The sequence below is a fragment of the Vulpes vulpes genome, chromosome 16, assembly GCF_048418805.1.
Source record: "Vulpes vulpes isolate BD-2025 chromosome 16, VulVul3, whole genome shotgun sequence".
Taxonomy (NCBI): domain Eukaryota; kingdom Metazoa; phylum Chordata; class Mammalia; order Carnivora; family Canidae; genus Vulpes; species Vulpes vulpes.
The window spans coordinates 64,351,904-64,359,220 of NC_132795.1; the positions used below are offsets into that span (position 1 = coordinate 64,351,904).

The 7,317-nt window shown below is 42.0% G+C and overlaps 1 pseudogene; it reads right to left on the reverse strand.

Moving 5' to 3' along the window:
- Positions 1 to 214: 214 nt before the first annotated feature.
- On the reverse strand, positions 215 to 1,925 carry LOC112915313 (WD40 repeat-containing protein SMU1-like; annotated as a pseudogene).
- Between the last annotated feature and the right edge of the window lie 5,392 nt (positions 1,926 to 7,317).

Here is a 7,317-nt window from a genome sequence, read left to right on the forward strand (position 1 = left end):
TATTTTTTCTGCCTTCCTACCTTGTTAGAAGCACAAACTCTTCTCTGTAGCGTTCCAGCTGTTCTCTCTTTAAATCTCAGGTCGAATTCGTAGGCCTTCAGGATGATTTGAAAGTTATCTAGGTAAGTTGGTGGGGCCAGGTGACTTGGGGACCCTACTCCTCCGTCATCTTGCCCCGCCCCTCCCTCAAGCAAATTTTAAAAGAAAAGTGGAATTAGGGTTTCCGGAGCTTTAGGAGTCCACCTTCACTGTAGGTAGCAATCAGGTTCTGATGAGGGTGACATGTGATGCCAAGCACATCCTTCCTGTGAACTGTCAGAGTTTGCCAGTTTGCCAGTGCCAGTTTGCACCAGTTTGCCAGTGACTGTACTAAAAGAGGAGAGCACAGAGTCCTCCCCTGCACAGTAGATCCATTTGCCACGGGGAGAGAGTGCAGCAAACAAAATCCTCGCTTTCTCTCTTACCAGACCTGAGGCTTCTGTCAATCTGTCCCTGCCTGTATTTGATCTATTTGCACACCACAAAGTGCTCTGGGTTCTTAAGAAGCAGGATCACACTGTTGACAGTGATATCTGCCCCTGCAGTGCTGCCCAGGGATTTAAAGGTATTTGAGCACTGTGAGGTCTTCATGTTCCAGATTTTCACCATGCCATCAGAGGATGTGCTAATAATATAATGTCCATCTTTTTATAAAAGTTGCTTCACTATGAAGGAGGAATGGGCATGACATCCTTCAGGGTTTTCCCAGATTGTAATCCATGAATTCTAATTGTCTGATCAAAAGAGGAGCTAAGGATCTGATTGCTATCCTGAGACAGGTGACACCTTTACTGTGTGCTCTTTCAAACACCATTCACTCTAAATCTTCCATACTTGGATTTGTCCACCTTGGGCCCCTGTTGCTAGCATTTCTGTATTGCTGCTGAAGCACATGTGGAGACAGCATCATCCATCATCATAAAGTCATTGTGGGCCTGCTGCTTAAGATCCTTCCTAATTTTTTCCAGTTATACAGTTCCAGGCTTCAGTGAATCCAACAACAGCCTCAGTGACCAAATACTGACCACCTGGAGAAAATCAAACATATCCCACATGTGATTTCTGACCAAACTTAATATTCATGCTCAGGGGATCCCTGGGTGGCACAGCCATTTGGCGCCTGCCTTTGACCCAGGGCGCGATCCTGGAGACCCGGGATCGAATCCCACGTCGGGCTCCCGGTGCATGGGGCCTGCTTCTCCCTCTGCCTATGTCTCTGCCTCTCTCTCTCTCTCTGTGACTATCATAAATAAAAAATTTAAAAAAATATTCATGCTCAGATGTGTAGGAAACTTTTCTTCTTCCACATCTTTGATAACTGCTTTTCCTCAGAACAGATCTATGGTCACACCAGGAGGGAACAAACCCTGTGCTGCTGCCACTTCAGTGCCTATCCCAGCAATGTCAATGCCATGAGATGAGATGGAGGCACCACTCTGACTTCCCCAGCTAAGGCCTGCACAATCATTGCTTGTTACTACTTCTATTTGGGTATTCCTCACCAGGATTAAAATAAGACCTGGCCAAGAGGCTCTCCAAATTAACATACCCCTCTGGCTGTAGTTTGTTTGTTTTTAACATGATCATGGGGACAGTCTGTCTCAGGAGTGACCTGGCAGCCCCCCATTCATGCAGCCCAATCAGTTCCAGAACAACCCATTCATAGAGATCAATGAGGATTTTGTCTGGCAGTTTCAGAGACTGTAGAGCTTGAAAACAGTATCCAATGGCCACTATCAATGTCAGCCACTTTCCGTGCTGTCCATGGTATTCAGAAACACAGTAGTGTCTTCCTGTAAGGTAGCTAATACCTAATGTAAACTGTTCTCCTTCAAATACTGCATGATAAGATGAATCACATCTGAGGACTTGATTTCCATCCACATAATATTATCATCATGGGTGCAGAACTTACTCCAGTCTTCAAGATCACAATGTTTGGATGGTCCTCTGGTGTTCTAATGTTCAGTCCAGTTTGAAAACCACTGGGCTAGAGTGGGGTTGCTTAGACTTTTATGTACATAGGGTCACCTTACATTTCACTGGGTCTGCAATGGGGCCCGACATTCTCCATTTCTGACAAGTTCTCAGGTTTTGCTACTGGCCTAAGGGCCACACATTGAAAAACAAGGTCTACTAGGTAATCATGCAATGTTTTCCACCTTATGTGTTCTCAGGGTGCCATGTTTTATTTGCTTTAAAGAGTTTCTTCCCTTCTACCTGCCCCAGTAGGGGGCTGTGATTGGTCATCAGGCCCTAGCTTCCTCCAATGTGGTCTTCAAGCTAAAGTTATGTCCCACATATCTTGTCCTCTTTTGGTCTCCAACTTAGGTATCAGGCCTCTCCAGCACTCAGAAACGCTGACCAGAGAGGTAAGCTTATAATTGACAGCCCAACAAGAGTGCCAGAGCTGGAATGTCCTGTTATTGTTGCTACAGAAAATCAGTTCCTTTTTCTTTTAGATGCTATAGCTGTGAAGGCTGTCATAGAATTTTCTTGTGCAGGGACTTTACTCTTTTCTCTGGTCCTGGATAATAACCCAAGTGAGCTCTTTCTGCCTTGGACAAAGGGTAGAATTGGGCTCTGCTATTCAGGAAAATAAGCTGGAACCCAGTCTTACATTCTGAGTGCCCCCATCTCTGTCTACGGACCCAACTTTTGAATAATCCATTCACCATAACTGCTCACGGCTAAAGTCAGGACACAGGCCCCTTGCCAGCCCGGGCCTGTCTGGAGTGAGGCTCAGACCAGAAATTCCTTCACACTCTCTCCATTACCAAGGGGCATCTGCTCCCAAACTCGGAAGTGCATTGCACCCAGGACAGGGGAAGCTGCTCTCGATATCTCAGTCAGGTGGGTGAAAGCCTCTGTACTTCTGTACTCCATAAGCAAAGACTCTGGAAGCACACAGTTTTAATCCTGCTCTGTTTTCACCCTAGAAAAGATGTAAACTCAATCCCACTAGCACCCTGCATCTGTGTTACTGGAGGCTGCTTAGTGACTCCAGGTGGGAGGTGAAAATCAATTGTAACCTGCCCATTTACTTTCAGGGCTCCAGTTCATGCTAGCAAGAGTTAATGGAGAATAAGGGATAGAACCTAATTGTTATTGATTACCTGTGTACTAGCTGAGATAGATTTTAGCCTCGTTGAAATTTATTAGGGTAGGGAGGTTTAGAATTACACAGGGATTTCTGTGGGCAGTGTTTAACTGTCTGTGCTAACAAGGAAATGACTAGGCACCTAAAATTATGGAGAGGACTCTAAGGAATGGCCTCTAGGAATTCAGCAACCTGGCTGTTGTTGCCCTTAATGTCAGAGCCATAGGTAGGAGTAGACTGAAGTGGTCTGGGTGTGTATACCAAAGAGAAAAAGAGACCAGGTGAATGAAATTTGGCCAAAAGCAGCTCTGAACAGTAGCTGTCAGATGTCAAGTATGACATCTAAGGGAGCTTATACAAGAGTCAGGACAGACCCAGGGTAAGTTAGGCAGGACATGACCCTACAGTGGCACTTAGGGGGTTCTTTGGGGTCAGGGAGTGGGGTAAGGATGACTCTCCTATAAGAGTGCAGGGGACTGGTAAAGTGGTTGGTTTCAGAACTGACAAGAACAGTGTGAGCTGATACACACTGCTCATCTTTATAGCAAATATTCTGGTGTATTCGGTGACCAAGACTAACTCTGGTTCCCTAACCTCCTAGCTGTATGGTCATGGTGAATTTCTTTAACTTCTCTGACCTGAAGATTCTCATCTGACGCAGGGGGTGTTAGAGGAGTATTTAATAAGTTAAAAAATATCTAAAGGGTGTGGCACAGCATCTGGCATTGTTTAATAAATTGCTTAATAAATATTAGTTGTTATTTTGATTGTGTTTTTTTTTGTTTTTTTTTTTACAAGGAATAAATACTATCTGCTATTGGTTTTTGTGATCAATGGGTTATGTTCTTGCTTCATAAAATAAAACCTTAAACCCCCAAGCTTACCAGTGGAAGGAGGATTTCCCATCAGCAAAGGATAGCTGAAAGACAAGTGCCACTCTGCCCTCCACATTTCTTGCCCTTGAGCTCACCTCCATCACTTTGGCCCCTGGTAGGAGTTAAGTAGGGATAATGCTTGTGCCCTTTACACTGAGCCCAAGGGAATCCAAAAGCTCCCTGATTCCTCTTGTCAGAGACATTAGTAACCTGTGAAAGCAAAAACAAAGGGGAGATTAGGAGAAAAATCAAAAAATAAAAATAAAATTTCTTAAAAGTACAATTTTCTTTCTGGAACTCCTAAGTCCCACTATTCTGAGTGAGCTATCAGGAAAAGAGAGACATCTTCCTGCTGAGTTTCCTTATTCCTGACCTGTCTCCCCTCTCTAACACTTATCACTCCAAAGTTCCTTCCCATCTTCCACCCACCTAGGGTTTTCCCCCACATTCCCACTTCTAGTCTGGGCCATTTCTCTATGTAAGTGATCCATATTGATCCCACTGTGCCACAGAAACTATCTTATCCTAACGCAACTCCAAATACATAGTGGTCACGCAGTCAGGACTGTACATACGCAATAACCAGCTTGTTTTCTCATAGAAGCCAGTTGGCTTTATTTAGATAATTTGCTACACTATTTGCCAAGGGAATAGCAGTTGTAAATTTATATTTTTCATTGACATTTACAAGTTCAGACCCTAGGGATGAAAAATGAATTTATCCTTACAAAAATATTCCCCATTTCCATCCACTTTTAGGTTACAGTACAGAGCCCTGTACCAGGGGGTGCCCTGGCCACTGCTGCCTGTGATACATGCAGCTGTGTAGGTGACAGACTTTGTCACCAGGTGAAATTCTTGTTGAAAAAAAATCTGAAGTCCTACTTGTTTATGTTATGCTCATCCATATTCAATTCAATAGCTGTAGAGCATCTACCAGTGTCATGTGTTGTGCAAGGACCTGAGTAAACAAGATCTAGTAGACATGGGTCATCTATGGTTGCTCCACATCTTTTGCATGTTGCCTGCACATTTGATAGTCTATATATCACTCTATGCAGATCCTTCTGTAATAATATGGAATCTAAACTATGTTTTCCAGACTTGCTGCAACCTTCTTTCTGACTTTCCTGGGAATAGTTGGAGGACTTGCTCTTCCCACAAATGGAATAGCTCTCTTCTGGGGTGCTGAAATGAAGCCTCAGAAATGTACTCTGAGAACTCCATTGGGATGACCCTTGAGCTCTTTAGCTTTTGACACCTGAAATCTAATTGCCCTGAGGCTTTATGATTCCTCCACCAAGATCCTGCTTATACCACTGCTATGAGTTTTAAATTTATCTTATTTTCCATTGTTCTGTTGAATCCTTTACTTGTTCAGAAGATGCTTCTTCTGTTTAACTTTTGGTTCCTGGTGTTCTCCTTGAAAGATGGTACATTCTTTCTGGTTTTCTAGGTTAGAACTTCCTTATTAACTTACACACCTCATGCTATAGAGCATAGAGAACCCATTAGCATTCTCCCACCATCCAGTGCTACTTAGAAACATTATTCTTCCTCTTGGAAACTTATTCTTTGAAGGTCGAAACCTACCTCTTATCGCCATCCCCTCTTCTTGTTTCCACAATCAGCACAACTTTCTGTAACTTCTCCTCAGTGAATACTGAGGATTTTTTTTAAAGATTTTATTTATTTATTTGAGAGAGAGAGAGAGAGAGTGCATGAGAGCATGAGAGCATGAGAGCAAGCACAAGCAGAGAGGAGCAGAGAGTGAGGGAGAAGCAGACTCCCTGTTGAGCAGAGAACCCAATGCTGGGCTCAATCCCAGAACCCCTAGATCACCACCCTAACTAAAGGCAGACACTCAACTGACTGAGCCACCCAGGTACCCCTCATTGCAAACTTATTCAGGGGACTCTCCATCTTTATTTAGTACTCCAAATTATGCCTTCCTTTTAACTTTCATGTTATTCAATTGTTGCTTCCTACCCCCACAACTACATTTTGGATTTTTAATGGCCCAGACCTTTGGCACAACTTCTTAACTTAGGTCTCTACACTGAAACAGTGCGTGACCAAATTGTTTTTCCAAATGTCAACCTTTCCTGCCATCTGTCTGGGAACTATCATTCTACCTAGCGATTGCAAACACTGAATGAAAATAATGTCTCTACAATAATTAACTTCCACATTATATTTGAAGGTATAAATAATATTTTTCTTTCAGGAACAACACAGGCTTCCTTTTAAGCCCCAGAAAAACTCATTCTTTAAAGCTCATTGCCAACATTTATGTATCATAATTTTGCTTCCTCTTTTATGTACTAGTTTGATAGTCTGTAGAGTAGAAAAACACAACAGAACCCAATATGCTTTTTCTCACTTTGCTTATTTCATCTAGGATAAGAAAATATTAAAGATAATTAATGTACACTGAAAGGTGATGCCCTGTACCTCTAAATTAAAAAAAAAATACATGTATCTATTCACTTTAGAGAGAAAGAGAGGGTGAGAGGTGGGGAGGGGCACATGGAGAGAGAGGGAATCTCAAGTGGACTCATTGTTGAGCACAGAGTTGACATGGCGCTCGATCTCAGGACTCTGAGATCATGACCTGAGCTGAAATCAACACCTGGACACTTATCTGATTGAGTGAGCCACTGAGGTGCCCCATACCTGCAAATTTTGAAAGCAACTTGAAGTATGTTTCCATAACCCAGATATTCATACTTACTGAAAGATTTCCTCTGAAGTGTGTGTATGTGTGTAATTTATTATTTTTAATTTATTTATTTATTAAATAAAATATATTTAATTAATTTATTTATTAAAATATATTTAATTTATTTTATGTTTTATATTATATATTAAAACATATATTTCTATAAGATATACTCTGCAGAGGAAATCACATTTAAAAGTTATTTTATTTTATTTTATTTCAATTAATTAAGTAAGCTTTAGACGTAGAGCTCAGTGATTCATCATTTGTGATGGAACTAGAGGGAAATTACATTTTGAAGAGACTAATTCTTTTGCTGCCCTAGAACAGAGTTCAAATTCCAACAAATAACCCTAGTAAAGGAAGTGGACCTCCCTGAGTAATTTGTATTCTCTATTCTCAACGCGTTTATGTGTTTATTTATTTATTCTCAACGCCTTTAGATAAGATGTTGCTTTGGGCTCATGCAGCTTTAGTTTCACTCAGTCCCACTCTGCCACCTGCCTCCTTGTGAGTAGCACTCATGGAAAGATGGTGGCTTTGGTGCTGGGAAGTTCCACCAGGAGAGAAATGGGTTCATG